Source organism: Halichoerus grypus, chromosome 15 (genome assembly GCF_964656455.1).
Source record: "Halichoerus grypus chromosome 15, mHalGry1.hap1.1, whole genome shotgun sequence".
In the NCBI taxonomy this organism is placed as follows: Eukaryota; Metazoa; Chordata; class Mammalia; order Carnivora; family Phocidae; genus Halichoerus; species Halichoerus grypus.
The window spans coordinates 13,409,839-13,429,145 of NC_135726.1; the positions used below are offsets into that span (position 1 = coordinate 13,409,839).

The following is a 19,307-nucleotide window of genomic DNA, read 5'->3' on the forward strand; positions in this document are numbered from 1 at the left end:
ATTAGTTATAGAGGCAATTTATTCCTGTATTCATTCATCCAGTATCTATTCACTGAGTACCTAGGATGTGTCAGGCATTGAAGCAGGGTACAAGACCATCTGCTGAATTATTTTCAACTGGCAAATATTCCCAGGAGGTCTGGTTCAGCCTGGAGATCCAGGAGTGAACAAGATGACTGTAGCATTCCCTTCCAGCTTTGGGTATGCGCCAATCCTGGGTGCTCCTGAAACTGTTCAAGGGGCCAGAGAAAACCTCAGAGTGATTAACAGGACAAACCAGCAGCACGTGCATCCCAAATGCCTGGCTGGCCACAGGACTCAGCCCTTGAACAAAGCTGGGAAGTCTTGAAATAGCCCAAGGTGTTCCCTGTGGAATCTCCAGGACGCTTTGCTAGGGTCTAGTTGGCATTTTCTATAAAGGTCTCTTAAATCTGGGCCTCCTTACAGCTAAGACTCTGGGACAGTGCCTGCCAAACAGTGGGGAAGAGATGTCAAAGTCATGGCATGGGCTGGAATCAGCAAAAAAAACAATAACAAACAAACAAAAACCCCTCCTCTTTGGTACGGGCAGAAGGATAGGTCCATCTGATGCCTGCTTTTCCACACGGGCAGCTGCAGGGGCCGTTCTGAAGGCATCACAATGCTGCAGGACTGGTGACCACAGCAAGTTCAAGAGCTATTGCATGCAGGGCACGGCAGGGAAAGGCTTTGGTGGGTCTAACCAATTTACTCCTATCGATTTTCAGATCAAAGAGATTCAGCTCACAATTCAGAAGATGCTTATCGCTCCCTCCCACTATGTCTGCAGCTTCTTCCCGACACCTCACAAACCCCCCTTTGGCTTGATCCTTGCCTGGGTTGGAAATGGTGAGGAGGGGGCAGGGATCCTAGGGGTAATTCTGGGCCGTATCAGCCCATGGCCTGGATGATGTGCCGAGGTCCTGATTAATAGGACCACACAGCTCAATGGTGAGAGGGCTAGGAGCCTGGGTCCTGATGTTGGCATCACCACCCGCTTGGTTTATAAGCTTTTACAAGCCACGTTAATCTCCTTTGGGTTTATTTTTCTCAACTATCAAATAAGAATAAGAACTAACCTAGCCTTATGGTTAAAGAGCAGGGGTTTCAGAATCAGACAGAACCAGGTTCAAACCCCAACCACAACCTCTGTGACCTCAGACAAGCCAGTTCACCTCTCAGAGCCTCCACATGTTCATCTGAAAAATGGGCTTCCAGCAGCTCTGGCCCCTCCATCATTGTGAGAATGGAGCATATAAAAGTGCTCGGCATTTCCGTGGCCTATGGCGAGACCCATAAACAGTACCTATTACTACCAAATGAGGCTTTGGTGAGAATAAAGCAGACGCATGTGTGTGAAAGACTTTGAGAAGTATAGAGTACTAAAAAGCAAACAGCCAACTCCGAAAGTTTCTGGAAGTCACATCAGCGCACCTCAGAGCTGGGGTTTGGGAGGATGTCCTTCAAGGAGGGGTCAAAAGAAGGACACAGCAGGGACAGAAGCTGTAGGAGGCCCGAAGGAACCAGTGCCATGCAGGACAGCGACTTTCTAGGCCCCCAGGGCCCTTCTATGTGACTGGGACATTTATGTGCCCCGCCTTAGCCCACTGTCCTCCCCAGAAATGCCTGTTCAGTGCCGGCTCCCCTCACAGGTGAGCACCATGCAGCTAAGCCTGCCTGAGGGGAGAGCCTCTGGCAGAGGCAGAAGCTGCCGGGTGCTTCTCCCAACAAACCAGTCTCACCTTCCTTCTTTATAACAGCATGCCAGTTGTGTTTGGGCAGCGAGACTTCTCAGACTCCCTTGAGTTTAGGTATGGCCAGGTGACTAAGTCCTGGCCAATGAGATGTAAATGGAAGTGTCAGATGGGACTTTTGGAAAGACTCTTCTAAAAGGAAGACATATGCTCTTTTATGTCCCTTTATATCCTGGCCTGAATATCTAATGGCTGGTGCACTGGCAGTCATTTTAGGCCCTGTGGTGACGTAAGGATGGCTGTGCCCTGGAGATGGCAAAGCAGAGAGAGGACAACTGGCCTCACAGCACTGTGGAGCCTCTAGTATGAGGCCCAGGCACCCACCTCTGGATTTTTCCTACACGAGAAAAAGTCTCTTCTATGTTTGAGTCTGCGATCTTTTTCAGCTTTTAGATGATGCGAAGGAGTCATAGTAGCTTGAACTGTTTAAAATTCTGTTCAAGGCCCTAGCATCTGGGTAGGTTATTCCACCCCGAACCCTGACCTGAGACTTCTTTCCAGTGACTTTCTGATCAGCAGGTAGCAATTTGGGGACCTGTTCATCACCCTTGTAGGTAAATACTGACTTAGGCTCCACATGTCCCTGGGAGGTAGGAGGTAAGTGTGGGCTTGTCCACTCCGCCCCCCTCCACAGCACAGGAGTGTCCAGGTGGAGGACTACTCTCTTCCGCCCCAGTTCACAGGACCAAGGAGGATTTTGTGCAAAGCACTTGTGCTGGATCCCAAAGAATGAGTCCAATTTCAACCAGCAAAAAAGGAGAAGGGATGCCAGACAAAGGGAATGGTGTAAGGAAAGGCATGGGCAGATACTCAATCTTTGGAGAATGACGGAGTAGTGTAGGTTATAGACAGCTTTGGATGTTATATCAGATTATTCAGGCTTTATCGATTTGTCCCTCTAAGGACTTCCATAAGGGATCACTGCTTTTTTTTTTTTTTAATTGTCTCAAGTCAGAACTACTAAGAACTGTGATCATAATTTCAAAAAACATATAGATTACATATATATGCATATAATATACAAATTAGACATACGTATACATATGCTTTGAAAAAGATTGGAATGAACCAAAAATAGCTAACACTGATTGAACATTTATTACATTCTGGGTGTTCTTCGTGCATTATTTAATTCGATCCCCATGACAACCTTCCTAGACAGGTATTGTCTTTGCAGTCGAGAACTTCTGTCCCTTGTCCAGGGTCTCAGTTAGTATGTGGCAAGGCCGAGATCTGAACCCTGCTGGGTCAGTTTAACTCCAAAGTGTACTCCTTAACTACCAAGCTCGATTCCCTCCAAAGGATTCACACCAAAATGCCAGCTTCTAGGTAGAGTGATCATAGGTGACTCTTCTTTTTCTTTTTTGTACTTCTTCTTATTTTCCTAATTTTCTACAGGCAAAGTATAGTGTTTCTAGATTCATACTGTGAAACATGACACATTTAGAGGGCCATACATACAACATAAATTTGCAGCTTCGTAAATTGGAGGACAAACACCCACATAACCACCACCCTTATCAGACTCCAGAAGCCCCAGCTCTGTCCTTTCTGACCCTAGCTCCCTCCTTCCCCCCTTAAGATAACCATTCTCCTCACATCCTTCTTTTTTCCTAAAATCACCACCTAACTGGGGAGCCTGACCATCTGTCTTGGGCTCGGGTCATGATCCTGGGGCTCCCTGCTCCGTGGGAGGCCTGCTTCTCCCTCTCCCGCTCCGCCTGTTTGTGTTCCCTCTCTCGCTGTGTCTCTCTCTGTCAGATAAATAAATAAAATCTTTTAAAAATAAATAAATTAATGAATTAAATAAATAAATAAATAAAATCACCACCTAGTCATGTATCTCTAAACAACATAGTTTAGGGCGCCTGGGTGGCTCAGTTGGTTAAGCGACTGCCTTCGGCTCAGGTCATGATCCTGGAGTCCCGGGATCGAGTCCCACATCGGGCTCCTTGCTCGGCGGGGAGTCTGCTTCTCCCTCTGCCCTTCCCCCATCTCATGCTCTCTCTCTAATAAATAAATAAATAAATCTTAAACAACATAGTTTAATTCCATTCTTTTTGAGTTTGATATAAATGAAATACTATAGTCTATATTCCATTATATTTGGCTCCTTTCACACATTACGATTTTTTGTCATGTTATTTAATAACATCTTATTAGGACTACATTACTTTCATAATCTGAAAAAAAAAAAGCATCAGCATTATTGAAATACTTGAAACCTGGAATCAGACAAGTGCCTCCAGAGCCTGACTAAGTTGATACCTTCCCAGTGATCCCTTCTGAGGAGGACTACACCACCTTAAAAAGTGGGATTTGTTCAAAACCACATAGAGATACCATCTTACACCAGTTAGAATGGCAAAAGTTGACAGGGCAAGAAATAACAAATGTTGGAGGGGTTGTGGAGAAAGGGGAACCCTCTTACACTGTTGGTGGGAATGCAAGTTGGTGCAGCCACTTTGGAAAACAGTTTGGAGGTTCCTCAAAAAATTACAAATAGAGCTACCCTATGACCCAGCAATTGCACTCCTGGGTATTTACCCCAAAGACACAGATGTAGTGAAAAGAAGGGCCATATGCACCCCAAAGTTCATAGCAGCAATGTCCGGAATAGCCAAACTGTGGAAAGAGCCGAGATGCCCTTCAACAGATGAATGGATAAAGATGTGGTTCATATATACAATGCAATATTACTCAGCCATCAGAAAGGATGAATACCCAACTTTTACATCAACATGGATGGGACTGGAGGAGACTATGCTAAGTGAAATAAGTCAAGCAGAGAAAGTCAATAATCATATGGTTTCACTTATTTGTGGAACATAAGGAATAGCATGGAGGACTTTAGGAGAAGGAAGGGAAAAATGAAGGGGGGGAAATCGGAGGGAGAGATGAACCATGAGAAACTATGGACTCTGAGAAACAAACAGGGTTTTACAGGAGGGGGGTGGAGGGATGGGTTAGCCTGGGGATGGGTATTAAGGAGGGCACGTACTGCATGGAGCACTGGGTGTTATACGGAAACAATGGATCGTGGATCACCACATCAAAAGCTAATGATGTACTGTATGGTGACTAACATAACATAACAAAATTAAATTTTAAAAAAGTGGGATTTGTTCCCTTTACAAACCCAGGGCACACAGCTCCTTGTTCCCTGGGTCTCTCTGCCTATGCCAGGCTCCTGGCTGCCCTTCCACCAGGCCAGCTCAGCCAGCTGCCTCTAAATGGATTATCCAATTCACTGCTGTGATTCCCAAATCTCTGTCTAGGTCACCAGTCATGTGTCTCTCTGCCCAGTAGGCACTGTGACCTTTGGGGCAGAGAGAAATGGCTGTGTTCCCTAGAGGCCTGGACTTCTCTCCTTGAGGACAACCTAAAATTGCTTTAACTTGGGACATCTACGGAATACCCACTACTCTTCCTTCTCCTCCTCCCCCTGCTTCCTCTTTTCCTCCTACTTAAGAAAAAAAAAATCTGTGGAAATTTTCAAACACACACAGAAGTACAGAGAAAAATACAACCAACCCGCATGTCACTGATGACTAGTATTTGCCCCATCTTTTTTTCTTCTAATCTCCACCCACTTTTCCCCCCATTCCTACTGGATTATTTTGAAGCAAAACCAAGAGTTGTCATCTGTGAATACTTCAGTATATATCTTTTTAAAAACAGAGCCAAGGGCGCCTGGGTGGCTCAGTTGGTTAAGCGACTGCCTTCGGCTCAGGTCATGATCCTGGAGTCCCGGGATCGAGTCCCGCATCGGGCTCCCTGCTCAGCAGGGAGTCTGCTTCTCCCTCTGACCCTCCTCCCTCTCATGCTCTCTGTCTCTCATTCTCTCTCTCAAATAAATAAATAAAATCTTTAAAAAAATAAATAAATAAATAAATAAAATAAATAAATAAAAACAGAGCCAAAATACAATTACCATAATTCCTTCATTCCATTAAATATTTCCCAATCATCTTCCTGATATCATTTCATAAATGCTTCTTTACAGTTATTCTGTTCAAATCAGGATCTAAATTGCCTTTTGTTGAAAAACCCCCTCCCCCAGGGGGCACCTGGGTGGCTCAGTTGGTTAGGTGTCTGCCTTCGGCTCAGGTCATGATCCCAGGATCCTGGGATCAAGTCCCACATTGGGCTCCCTGTTCAGTGGGGAGCCTGCTTCTCCCTCTCCCTCTGCCTGCCACTCCTCCTGCTTGTGCTCGTGCTCTCTCTCTCTGTCAAATAAATAAAATCTTTAAAGAAAAGAAAAAGAAATACCCCCCCTTCTGGTGGGGAGTGGTTTGGGAGACCATGAACTGGGCCCTGGGCCTCTCACTGCTATGGAGTTGGGGGGTCTTAGCTTCTGGGGTTCACAGATGTAGGAAATATAAACATGCGTGTGTATATCTCAAAAAAGAAAGTGCATCATACATTTAAACTGATATTACCAATTCAAATTTTAAATTACAGAATTTTTCCTAAAGCCCTTAATTTGATATTTGCTTCTCTTCGCTCATATTGAAAAATCGTACTTTCTAATGACATCATTACTTATTTGCTTTACTTTACTATGTGTGTGTATGAAATAGTTTTGAATAATAATATCAATATTATTTCTCATGATATTTTTACTGGAAACACTTTAAGATCTATTTTTCAGTTCTTTTGCCCTTAGGTTATATTCTACTGTGTACAGTTAAAATACTGGGTTTTAAAAGTCAGATAAAATGTTTCCTTTTTGTGTGCCACAAACCTAACACACAATTAGGTTCACATGACTTGTGTTTCTTTCCTTGTTCCAAGATTGTTATTTCCACTTTGAGTTAATTTTGTTTTGGAATCACAGAAAACATTTACACTGTTTCAAAGTCAAATCTACAGAAAAGGTTATACATCCTGCTAAGTTCAGCTTTGGTCCTTGTCCCCTCCTACAGGTAACTAGGCTTTTTAATTATTATTATTTCATCTGTTAATATTAAAGAACGAATTTCTAAGCGACAAAGACTCCTTTTTTATTTTATTTACTTATCTATTTAGTTATTTTTTTAAGTAGGCTCCACGCCTACCATGGAGCCCAAAGAGGGGCTTGAACTCACAACCCTGAGATCAAGACATGAGCTGAGATCAAGAGTTGGACTGAGCTACCCAGGCGCCCCAAAGACTCCCTTTTTAAACAATAATCACGAATGTTTTTTAATGACCAGCATTGCTATATGTTTCTTTTAAGATCTGTCATCTGAGAATTTCAGACTGTTCGGAGTCACTCGCAGAAAGGGGATTTACTCATTTTTATAAATAAAGAAACAGGAAAAAAAAAAAAAAAAAAAAAAGGAAGAAGCTTCTCCAAAGCACACAGCAAATTCAGCTAAGAAAGAGTCTCATCGGCTACTGTGTACGCACTGATCTAGCTAATAGAGTACACAGGCCAGCCCCGCCGAGACAGTCTGGTTCTCAAGTCTAAGAGCACATGCAGGTGTTTTCACAAGCTCCCCACGGCTAACCAGCAGCCCTGCTGGATAACCATAGCCAGTCAAGGCTCCTTTTTGAGAATCTGAGAGCAATGTGTTGAGGGAATAAATCTTGCATCCCAGACTCAGGACTGACTACAAGAAACATTACCTTATTTGTCTTTAATGCAACTTAATCTCTATTCTCACTCCTCATCCCACCAGAGAACAGACACCAAATCTGAGCCAAATTGAGGACCCCCCAATCCCATTTCCCAACACAGGTTTCCAGGACCATTGAGGAGTGGAGGTGGAGGGAGATCTGATTCTTGCGATCCCCATCCACTTGGGCCTCCTGATTCAGCCACCACATCCTCCCTGATTGCTGGTCCACACAGAAGCCTGCTCAGTCATGGCCCATCCTGGCCACGGGATCGTTCATTTTCAGCAGCTCTCTGGTTGGCTCTGATGCTGTGTCCACGGCACTGAAATCATCCTGCCGTCCCTCACCCTTTTAGGCCTAGATTTACCATGCAGCACTTTCTTTTCTGAAGCACCATCTGGAAAATGGGGCACAAGTCTCTGAGACTCCTGGATGCAGCAAACTGATGATTTTTGCCATACACCCCTTGCCCTGACCCGGACTTGGCCCATGTTGCAGACTTCAGGGTCCTCTTCTCAATAAGCCACTAACTCTCTTCTCCCTCTGATACCTCAAGGAATCTTTATTTAGACTGGGGCTGAAGAATCCTTATTCTTGGTTATCCACCATTCTCTCATCCTTTCATCTATACTTAGAGTTCATTTCATTCCCCCAAGGCCAAGGCTTTTGAATGCAAAATCCCTGAAGCATCTCCCTTCTCTTTTGTTACCTCCCTTCTCAGGGTTAGCACACTGCACAATTTGAGAAGCATCTTGCACACAGCCTGAATGGACTTACACAGTGCACAACCTGAACAGCTGTATGCATATGCACCAGCTGCATGTGTTGCAAAATATTGACCACAGAGCAGTACAGTCTGAATGGGAAGAAAAAAATGCCATGGGGAAAATATTATCAGTTAATGTTTCAAAAACATTGTCCTACCACTTGAGAAAGCTCCAGAAGGAGAAAGTGCCCCTGAGCCTAAATTGTTACTTGCAAGTTTGACCGGAGCAGAATATTAAAGGTGAGAGTGACCTTCCTCTCCCTGCTTTACTATGTCCTTCCCCAGTCCTATCACCTCAGTGTACCAAGAAAAATCTCAGCCTGCCTCCTCTAAGTCCCAAACAACCTGGGATCCAAGAGGATAAGCTGAAGATAGCACAAATATGGCCGGTGAAACCCCTGAAGATCCCTTCCCACAGAGAGGGAAGCACTGAGTGTCGGCATCAGGGAGCACTTGGGCAAAGTCAGATGTCCCTGGTGAGCTTCCACATACCAGCACAATTCAAAAAGGGCCTCTTGAAAGTTACCTGGTCTCCAGTCTATTCCCAGTCCCCAAGTTCTAAGATTCAGCCCGTTACCATAGCAGCTGCTGCCCGATTGAAATGTTCACATTTATAGAAACTGGCTGAAGCATTTGAATCCGACAGGGCTGGGACACCAAGCAGAGAATGTCACTACTCCAGACACATAAGGATGCTTTATCCAAAACACTGCAGAAGGGCCTAGCCTGAGACAGACCCGAGACTCCAGGCCCTGGCACCAATGAACCACGTGACCATGAGCAGGTGTCCCACCCCGGAAGCCGCCTCTCCCCACCCCTAACACTTTTGGTGCCTGTTTCATCATTATTAATCCACTCACCCAATAATACGAGCACCTTCTCTGTGTCGGGCAAGGTGCTGAGGACACACAGTGAGTATTGCAGAGTCCCTGTGTACACCTGGACAGTTAAATCAGAGAGGCCAGTGAAAAAACACAGTGTGAGAAAATCAATGTGGACAGAAGTGTGGGGGCTGCAGAGGCATCGGACTGGGATGGGGGGCGAGACCTGAGCTGAGCCCTGAAAGGATGGGTAAGAGGTAGTGGGATGCCGTGGGGCAGGGGGTGGATGGAAAGGTCCTCCCTGCAGAGAGAACAGCACATTAAAAGCCCTGGAGTGAGGGAGAGCGTTCAGGGCAGCATGCAATTCTGGGCCACTGCAGCAGAGAATGAGTGTAAATGAGAAGGGAAATGCAGCCCCAGAAGAGAGCGAGCTCAGGACAAGGAAGGGCCCTCGGCTCTTCCCGGGCTTCCAGATGCCTGGCTCCCCTTCAAAATCAAACAGCCCAAGGAAGGATTCACTGAGAGGAGGCGCTGTGTTTGTGGAAGGAGGGGCAGTGTCCCTGAAAAGGGAGCAGAGAGGGGAGAGAGGGGGGCACCGTGGCCACACCTCCCCAGTGCCCGGCAGCCCAGCCCCAAACCCCACTCAACCAAGAGCTGGACAAGTGGTCAAATAGGACATCCCTCCCACCTCCCGCCTCTTGCTCCCTCAGTGACACGCTGCTCAGATCCCCGGAAAACACCATCTCAACCTCCCAACCATTCCATTCAGCTCTTCTAGTAGGTGAATAACAGTTTATTCTGCACCAGCCTGGGCTTCGCACCATGTTCAGTGCTTCACAGGCAAAATTCATCCATGCCCAAAATTACGTTCAAGCACCATCCATGCAACAGGCAATATAATTCAGATAACAAACTCCCTGCCCTCAAGGAACTTATATTCTCAGGGTGGGGTGGGGGGGGAGAGGAATAGACAAAAGCAAATAGACATGTTGTACATCAGGAGGTCATGGTAGTCTCAGAAAAATAGAGCCCAGTAAGTGACAGAGAATGATGGAGAGAGGATAATCAGAAAGGGGGTCATCTGAATCAAGACCTGAGGGAAGTGAGGAAGTGAACCATGTGGAAATCTGGAGGAAGAATGTATCATACCGAAAGGACAGCAAGTGCAAAGGCCCTGTGGTGGACTTGCCACTCATGTGTTCCCTCAGTGAGGCTCGGGACGCAGAACCAAAGGCAAAAGCAGGAGGGGACCCCAAAGGCAGAGCAGTGGCAGAGTCAAATCATTATCCCAGTAGCACAAAGTTGGATAGTTCAACATTACAGATAAAGAAACTGAAGTTAAGTAATATGCCCAGGGTCCCAAACCTTTTTTAGACAGAGTTGGGATTCAAACCCAGCTGCTCAAGCTTTAGAACATGTGCCCTTAATTGCTCCTTTAGAATGTCTTGTCAAGAAGCAGCAGATCATTGGGATGCCTGGGTGGCTCAGATGGTTAAGCATCTGCCTTCGGCTCAGGTCATGATCCCACGGTCCTGGGATCGAGCCCCACATCGGGCTCTGTGCTCAGCGGGGAGCCTGCTTCTCCCTTTCCCTCTGCCTGCCTGTCTGCCTACTTGTGATCTCTCTCTCTGTCAAATAAATAAATAAATAAAATCTTAAAAAAAAAAAGAAGCAGCAGATCATTTGTAACAGATCGATGAGATTTCAACCTCCCCAACGGTTACCCCAAGCCTCAGCCATTCCACACCTAAAAACGTAAGAGGATCATCAAGGACTCAAACAAAGACTTAGCTACTTTATTTATAACAATAAAATGACTAAGGGCACCTGGGTGGCACGGTCAGCTAAGCGTCTGTCTTCTGCCTTTGGCTCAGGTCATGATTCCAGGGTCCTGGGATCAAGTCCTGCATGGAGCACCCTGCTCAGTGAGGAGTATACTTCTCTCTCCCTCTCCCTCTGCCCCTCCCCCTGCTCGTGCACTCTCTCTCTCTCTCTCTCTCTCAAATGGATGAATAAAATCTTAAAAAAAATAACAGTAAAATGACCGGAATTGATGTCTTTTCCCTAATAATAGGAAACTGGTAAGTAAAGAAGTTAGGGTCCATGCATGCACATATATCATACATGGCCATTTCAAAAGACAATGTAGAAGTCTATACAATGCCATGGTCAAAATATGCCATTGGCACTAAGCCAAATGCACAGAAGGATCCCATTTTGGTAATAAATAAATAATATATAGATATAAGCATAGACAAAAGACTGGGAGAAATTAAACCAAATGTTAATAAATCGCTAACTCGGGGCGTGGGATTGTGGGTGGGTTTTCTTCTTTTTGTTTAGCAACACTTACTACAATAATTAATTATAAATTATTTTTACTAAGGAAAAGTTTACACACACACACACACACACACACACTCTCACACACAGCTGGCCAGAAAGCTTCCTGGGTTGGTCAGCCCCTGCGTGGGCCGGATTGGGCCCCTCTTGCCCCACCCCACTCCCTGACACACGTAGAAAGCAGGTTCTGCCGCATCCCCGACAGAATCACGCTCAGGTTGGAGACCCTTATAATGAAGCAGCTCCCTGGCCTGAGCTGGAAAATTCGGGGCATACTGACAGCCTCACTCCAAGCCTCCACCGTGGCGGCACACCGCTGGGTGCCAGAGCAGCAGGGTAATTAACGCTCATCTTGTCAAAGGGCCTGGTGCTATTTTTAAAATCTTTCCAACACATAGGTTTCGCAAAGGATTCCAGGAGTCTTCTCAGTCCACCCAGTGCTTTAAGAAGGCAAATGAACTGAGTGATAACTCAGTGGCAGTCACGCAGAACTTTAAGGGAGATGCATCCCTGCAACCCCACCCCAAGCACCCATTTGCAGGTGTTCCTTCTGGAGGTGGAAGGGAGTTAAGCCAACCAGAACATTCTCCCCTGCCACCCCTTTTTCTTACCTCCCTGCTAGACACCTGGGGCCATTCGCTTACTAGACCTCTGTTGCAGGGACCAGTTCTGCATGGAGGCTTCAGAACCAGTGCACAGACCCTGCCTGTGTGTGACCCACATTTGACCTTGGACAGGCTACTTAGCTTCTCTGTACCTCAATTTTCTCATCTATAAGGATGGAACAGAGCACCAAGCTTCTAGGGCTGTTGTCTTCAGGCAAAGATCAGCAAACCATGGCCCCCAGACTAAGTTCGGCCCCCCCTCCTCTTTCTGTCAATAAAGTTTTATTAGAACACAGCCATGCATATTCATGCACATATTGTCTATGGCCGCTCTCCTGCTACAATGGCAGAGTTGAGTAGGTACGACAGAGACTCTCTGGCCCACAAAGCCTCAAATATTTACGAAGTGTTTATTATCTGACCCTTTGCAGGAAAAGTTTGCCAACCCCGTCTTACATGAGACTCTCCCAGAAGCAGAACTTGAGACAAGGATTTGGGGGCAAGTGATTTACCAATGAAATGCTGCCACATGAGGAACCAGTAAAGGGGTGGAGGGAGCAGGGCAGAGGGGAAGGAGGCCAAGCCAGGGTGTGACATCAAGTAAAGTCCTGGCCTCTGCCTGACCCCTTATGAGCACTTCCGGTTCCCTTGCAGGTGAAGTGGCTCAGGGGTTCCCTGAAGAAGGGAGCAGGTGTGAGTAGAAGCAAAGCCCATAGAAGCTGTCACATGCCCATGTCATTGTGCCAAGCACTTCAGGTACATTATAATATTTACTACTCGCTGCAGAATTAGGAGCTGGAAAGTGCAGGATGCCCACTTTACGGCTGGAAGGTAAATGAGATCGTGCAGATGAAGTCTCAGCCCAGCACTGACCTCCCACAACGCACTCCCCAAGAGGAGCCACACATATCACGAGTCTGGCTGTGAGCTGAGTCCCGGCGCCACAGAGACCCATGAGGCACAGGTTTTGTCTTCCAGGAGCACCTGGACAGGCCGTTGGGGAATCCAGTGTGGAACATCCATCAGAGCCCCACCTGGCAGTCCCCTCAGGGAGGCCGGAGGAGGAGGTGCAGCGGGAAGGAATCTGGAAGGAGGGAGGGGTTTGCCAGGTTGGGGAAAGAGCTCTCCAGCACAAGGCACAGCATATGATAGAGAGTCAAGGATTTCAGACAGAGAGGTAAGTTGGTGTCTGTCTTCTAAGGCTGCCATAAACTATATTGCTTATGAAATTTATTTTCACATGATCCAGAGGCTGGAAGTCCAAGATTAAGGCGTCAGCAGGGTCGGTTTCCCTCTGACACCTCTCTCGGGCTTGCAGGCGGTGACCCTCTCACTCCCTGCGTGCACCCCCCATATCTCTCTGTGGGTCCAAATTTCCTCTTCTCCACCAGACTGGAGTAGGACTCACCCCAACAGCCTCACTTTCACTTAATGACCTCCTTAAAGGGCCTATCTCCAAACACAGTCATACCTGAGGTACTGGGGGTTAGGACTTGAACATATGAGTTAGGCGGGGGACACAATCCAGCCCATCACAACCGGCATTTCAGAAAGCCTGCCCCGGTTCTGGTAAGGGAGGGCAACTTGGAGAATTAACAGCAGGGGAGGCAGGCTGGGCAGAACCCCGTGGCAGCCGTCCAGCCAGTGAGAGCCTGAAGTCAGGAGGCTCAGGCCGCAGTCTGGGGGGGCTGAACAGCAGCTCGCTGAGGCGGGCCTGCTCTCCAACTGGGGCTGCCCTTCAGATCCAGGCCGCAGGGAGAAGAGAAGGACAAAGGTGCACTACCACACAAAGGCACACCAAAGGCCCGCAGAGCCAGTGTCTGTTGAGGCCAACAAAGGTGCAAAGCCAGCTATCACCTGTCCTCTGGCCAAGCCACGGGGGGGCCGAATTCCTGGGCAGAGCCTTAGGGGAGAGGTGATACCCCCATTGTCCCAGCTTGTTCTCAGATTCCATGTCCTCCTGGCCATCAAAGGAGCCTTGCACCAGGCAGGTTTAGAGCTCACATCGGAGCAGGTGGCACCTGCTCTAACCTGTCCTCCAAGGTCCCAGGTTCCGGGAGCCACTAAGGCGAGCTAAGGCGAGCTCCTCCTGCTCATTCCCAGGTGGTTCGTTCCCAAAGAATCTATTTGGCCATTTCCTTTGGGCCAGGACTCAGCAGCTTCCACCCTCTGTGATTAGAAACCTCTCTCTGCCCCCATCTCTCTCATGCACACGCACGCGCGCACATACACACACAAGACTCGGCCCTCAGTTCCCAAAATTCCACCTCGCAAAGATTTATTCCTTTAGTCCAATCTCCTGGGGCAGAAGAAGGGTGCAATGCATTAGGTCACCAACACCTTAGTGTGAGTTTATTAATCAGATTCTTCCCTCTGCATCAGCCAGGCGCGAAGAAAGGACCAAGCATTGGAAGGGAAAGATGACTGAAGAGAGCAGGAAGCAGAGGAAAAACAAATGTGAGCAGGGGAGAAGCAACGTGCTTTCTGCTTTTCTTACTTTCTGACCTTTCTTGATCAGCCTGATGCTCTAAGTCAGGGCCCAGCCAACTTGTTCTGGAAAGGGCCAGAGAGCAAACGTTCCCGGCTTTGCAGGCCGTAGGGTCTCTGTTGGGGGCCTGCATTCTGCCATTGCTCTATGTGAGCCACCGCGGACGGCATGGCTGGGTCTCTGTAAAACTTTTATGGACAATGAAATGGGAATTTCATATAATTTTCATAAAAATATTATTTTTCTTTCCACTGTTTCCAAGCCCTTACGAATGGAAAAAACCAGCTTGTAGGCCATGCAGACACAGGAGGTGGCTGGACGTGCCTGAGAGTCACACGTCAGTGACCCCCGCTCCTCATGAGAGACACAACTTGCACCTTTCCCATCAAACCATCCTCTCTGCAAGGACAAGCCCTTGGTCACCCTTTGCTATTCGCCATCCTTGCTTCCCCTTCTCCAGACCTAGAGAAAAAAAGCAGCTCCTTGTTCTGCGTGTTTGGCCCATGATCCCCAGGGATTTGCTCTCAAGTGTGGAGATGACAGGGTGATAAACGGCGGGAGGCTGCAGAACCGTGGCCTTGGGGTTCGTGCTGGCTGACTGAGAAGCGAGCCAGGAGGGGTTCCATCCGCCTACCCCTCCCCAGTCCACACCCCATGCATCAGACCCCAAGGGTCCCATGTGCCACACTCCTGGGCCACCTTTTAGGCACCTCTCCCAAATTACCTAAGGTATTTATTATTATTATTATTATTATTATTATTATTATTATTATTGCCAACTAACTTTAGGTATATACCCATTACTAAGAACAACACTCTCTCTGTATTGAGTATACTTAGTCTGGCAGGCCCCACAGAAAGCTCCTCTGGCTCGTGTTTACTAAGGGGCCAGGCTTTGTCCTTAGAGCTCTCAGGAACCTGTGACTTCGGTACTAGTATTATCCTTGTCTTATGGATGAGAAAACAGAGACTAAAAACATTAACTGCACACTCAAGGTCACACAGCTGACTCCGAGCCAGATTCTTTGTGCTCCCCCGGGCTCTCCCTATCTTGCAGCCGCCCTGCAAGATCGTATGACGATCCCAATTCCTCAGATGCAGAAATAGAAACTCGGAGAAACTAAAGCCTTGGTCCAAGTTCAAGCAGCTGATGAGCGGCGGTGCGAGAGCTCTGGGTTAGAATTGCTGACACACGGAGGTTCTGGAAACCACCCCGCCCGCATGTGAAAACGCCCGTTTCTAGACACCATCAGAAACTGGGGTCCTGACTGCGGAGCTGGGCTTCCCAGCAAGTGGCAAAAGAGATTTTAGTCTGAGACTATGTCTTAGGTCTGATCTGAAAGCAGAGCCCGAGACAGGGGCAGGTGAGTTATTGAGGGAAGTGGGAGGGGGCCCAGGAGAAACCTGGAAGGAGCAGGGAAGGGGGATGGGGCAACGGGAGAAGGCAGGCAAAGCTACAGGTTCAGCTGGTCTGATCTGGGCGGGATCCCACAGGGAGTCCTGGAGCATGAATGGTACCACAGGGTTCTCTCACCTTGAGGCAAGGGGCCAGCCCATGGTTTTGTGTACCCGTCAGTCATTGGCTGTGGGCCGTCCCATGTGGGGTTGTGGGGAGCATCTCTGGACAAGGTGGCAATTCTCCAGAGGACGATGCCCTAGCAGTCAATACTCACAGCTGCTGGAGAATGCTGTCCCGTTGTTAGAAGGACCTCGGCAGGGCGCCATTGGCATGTACTATAAACAGGTGACCCTGGAGGCCCAGACCTCACTAACTGGCTCTGCTACTCCTGGAAAACCACATTCCCTTCCCTACCCTTCTCCCCCTCTTCCTCTCATCCTTCTGGACCTCCTCCTTTGTCACCCTCCAGCCCCGGCTGGGCTGGCCTGGGCCTGGGCTTCTGGCTCCTGTCTCAGACCATCAGCAATCCCAGTTGGAGCTGAAGGTTCCAGGAAGTGTCCCACTGTGGTCTCTTCCAGCCTAGACCTGCTCCCCGCAAGCCCCACCCTGGGGCCTGCCTCTGAGGGAATTCCCAGTGACATGATCAGGAAGGCAGGGCAGGGCACAGCCCTGAGCCAGGCCTGGGGATTAGTGAATGAGGAGAAAGGCTGAGAGCCAGCCCGCTCCTCCCCACCAGCTGGTGCTGCAGCCCCCAGCACAGAGAGGAGCTGCCCTCCTGAGGGCAACCCAAATGGGCGCATTGCCTGGCCCTTGATTGCCAGGAGTTGAGTTGGCCAGCTCAGTGCCTGGGGTCATTGCTAGAGCCTCCAGAGGGTCCCGATTCTAAACACAGAAACAGCCTCTTCCACTCTGCTGCCCTTCATTCATTCATTCATTCATTCATTCATTCAACAATTATTCGCTGAGTGCCTAGGAGAGCTGGGGAAATATGAACAAAACAGACGGGTCCCTACTTCCTTTCCAGGGGGGTGACAAAGAACTGAGTGTAGCAGGGTCACAGATCACTCAGACAGATGCACAGGAATATACAGGTTTTTTGTTTCCCATAGTTGATGTAATCATCCACCTATTGTTCCCGGCCTGCTGGGAAGCAGGGACAGGAACGGGGGAGCATGCTTTAAAACTGCCCATTTATGGCACCACCATGCTGTTTTCGCTTAGAAGGGAACTTTTGGAGGAGTTAGTTTCTTTTGGATAGATACTGTCTCTTCCATCTTTTTCTTGCCTCTGTCTGCAGGACAGTGTCTCAGTGTGAGGGAGGGCAGGGGTTACCAGATAACTAGTGGTGGGAGGGAAGAGGTCACTTGGAGAAACACTGGGTCCTCCCTGTAGTCACTGGTCCAGAATGGCAGCCTTGTCCCTCCCCGCCTGGACCGCTCAGGTGCGTCCAGTCCTATCTGGGGGGCAGCAACTACCATTGGGCAACCCTCATCCCCTTCCTTGGCCACAGATCCCACACCTGGATTGAATTAAATTTTGGCATGGATGAATTAAATTTTAAACAAATTCATTCATGAATGGAATGCAGCCCTTATCTTCGAGCACTTCATTCCAATATCCCTGCTGCATCCTGGGAAATCCTGAAAGAGGGACATGGGACACTGCTCCTTCAGGGACCCTATTCCCAGCCTTGGTGAAAGGTTCTAAATTCCTGGCCACCAGGAAGTCCCAGGCTGGCAGGAAACAGAGCAGGTTTGTTTGCAAATGGAGCCCAGGGTTCCCTGCCAGGTCCCTGAGCAGAGATCAAGCCAGCCTCACACGGAGTCCATGCAGATGTGGATTCACGGCAGCTCTATTTCCCTTTGCCCTCCTTGCCTGAGTCTCGCCTTTCTCCAGTTCCTCCAACCCTTTCTTTAGCAATCCCGTCCCACCTTCTGAAAAGAGGAGGTGACCAGCTCCCAGCTCGGCTCAGAGAATATGAAGGGACTCTTCCAGATTCACAAAGTAAATAGGTGGATCTAGAATCCAGTTATTCTGCAATCCCACCCAATGATAAAGAGAATAAAAGCAGCTAATATCTATCACTCTGTGCCAAACACTGTGCTAAATAATTTCCGTAAGTCATTTTACTGACGTGTACAACAGTCCTTCCACATGGGTTCTATTACGGTCCCTATTTCATAGAAGAAACTGAGACTTGGAGAGGTTAGAGAGAGCCTAGAACTCTTTCTACTAGATCAGGCATCAGTGAACTATGTCCTATAGGCCAAACCAGCTCACCCCATGTTTTTGTAAATAAAGTTTTACTGAAACAGAGTGATGTTCATTTGTTTGCATATTGTCTGTGGCTGCTTCCGTGCTACAGTGGAAGGGTTGAGTAGTTGAGACAGAGACCCTGTGATCTCCCTGCCCTGCCCTCGCTCCCCGTCCCCAGCCACGGCTGGGCTCATCAAGGGGTGGGTACCATGCAGAGCGCAACAGCAACCTAGGATCTGAATGGCCCAACACAAAAGGATGACCTAGACCAATCACATTCTTCCCTTAGGAATTTGGAATAGGGAAAGAGAGAGGCCGAGGCTATGGGGAGAAATGGAAGCTGTGACTCTAGAGGACAAACTGACGCTGGGTGGCTATGGATAGGAAGGAAAAGGTGACGTTTGAGGATGCTTGCTGTGTGAGAGAAGGAAAATGGAGGAAGGATCCAGATGGAGAGAGAATCTATGAAAGGGGGGCCCTGCTACCCTAAGAAAACAGTAAAGAGAGAAGCCTTGGTTCCAAAAGGTTTCCCAAGTCCAGCTTCCATTAGAACAACTGCCCTCTTCTTGGGTTAGGAGTTGGAACTTTTTGGTTGCAAATGAAACAAAATCCAACACTAATGGGTGTATATCAATTCATGTAACAGAGGAGTCCAAAGGTACTTCAGGCTCGGCTTGATCCAACAATTCAAATAATGTCAAAGGCCAAAGAAATGTAAAAAAAAAATAAAATAAAATTTCCTTACAACTTGCAGCCCATTGACAAGTACCTGAGACAGGCAGAGTGACCTCCCTCAAGGAATTCAACTGCCTTAATGTTAATACTTTGCTAGCCACAAAAAGCTACCCTACCTTGACATTAGCCTGACCTCCTGGATCCTGTAAGTCTTCTTTAAAAATCCCTTTGGAGGGGCACCTGGGGGGCTCGGTCGGTTAGGCGTCCGACTCTTGATTTCAGCTCAGGTCATGATCTTAGGGTCTGAGATGGAGCCCCGTGTTGGGCTCCGCACTCAGCGGGGAGTCTGCTTGAGATTCTTTCTCTCCTTCTCTCTCTAAGAAAAAATTAAAAATCAAAAATCAATAAATAAAAATCCCTTCGGAGGGCGCCTGGGTGGCTCAGTCGTTAAGCGTCTGCCTTCGGCTCAGGTCATGATCCCGGGGTCCTGGGATCGAGCCCCACATCGGGCTCCCTGCTCCGCGGGAAGCCTGCTTCTCCCTCTCCCACTCCCCCTGCTTCTGTTCCCTCTCTCGCTG

General features: G+C 48.1%; 1 protein-coding gene across 1 annotated transcript in view; it reads right to left on the bottom strand.

Annotated features, from left to right (window-relative positions):
* Nucleotides 1-19,039, bottom strand: part of CMTR2 (cap methyltransferase 2) — a 54,925-nt gene extending 35,886 nt beyond the window's left edge. The window contains exon 1 of the mRNA XM_078063525.1: nt 18,906-19,039. The gene's annotated coding sequence lies outside the window, so the exon portion shown is untranslated. The remainder of the gene's footprint in view (nt 1-18,905) is intronic.
* Between the last annotated feature and the right edge of the window lie 268 nt (nt 19,040-19,307).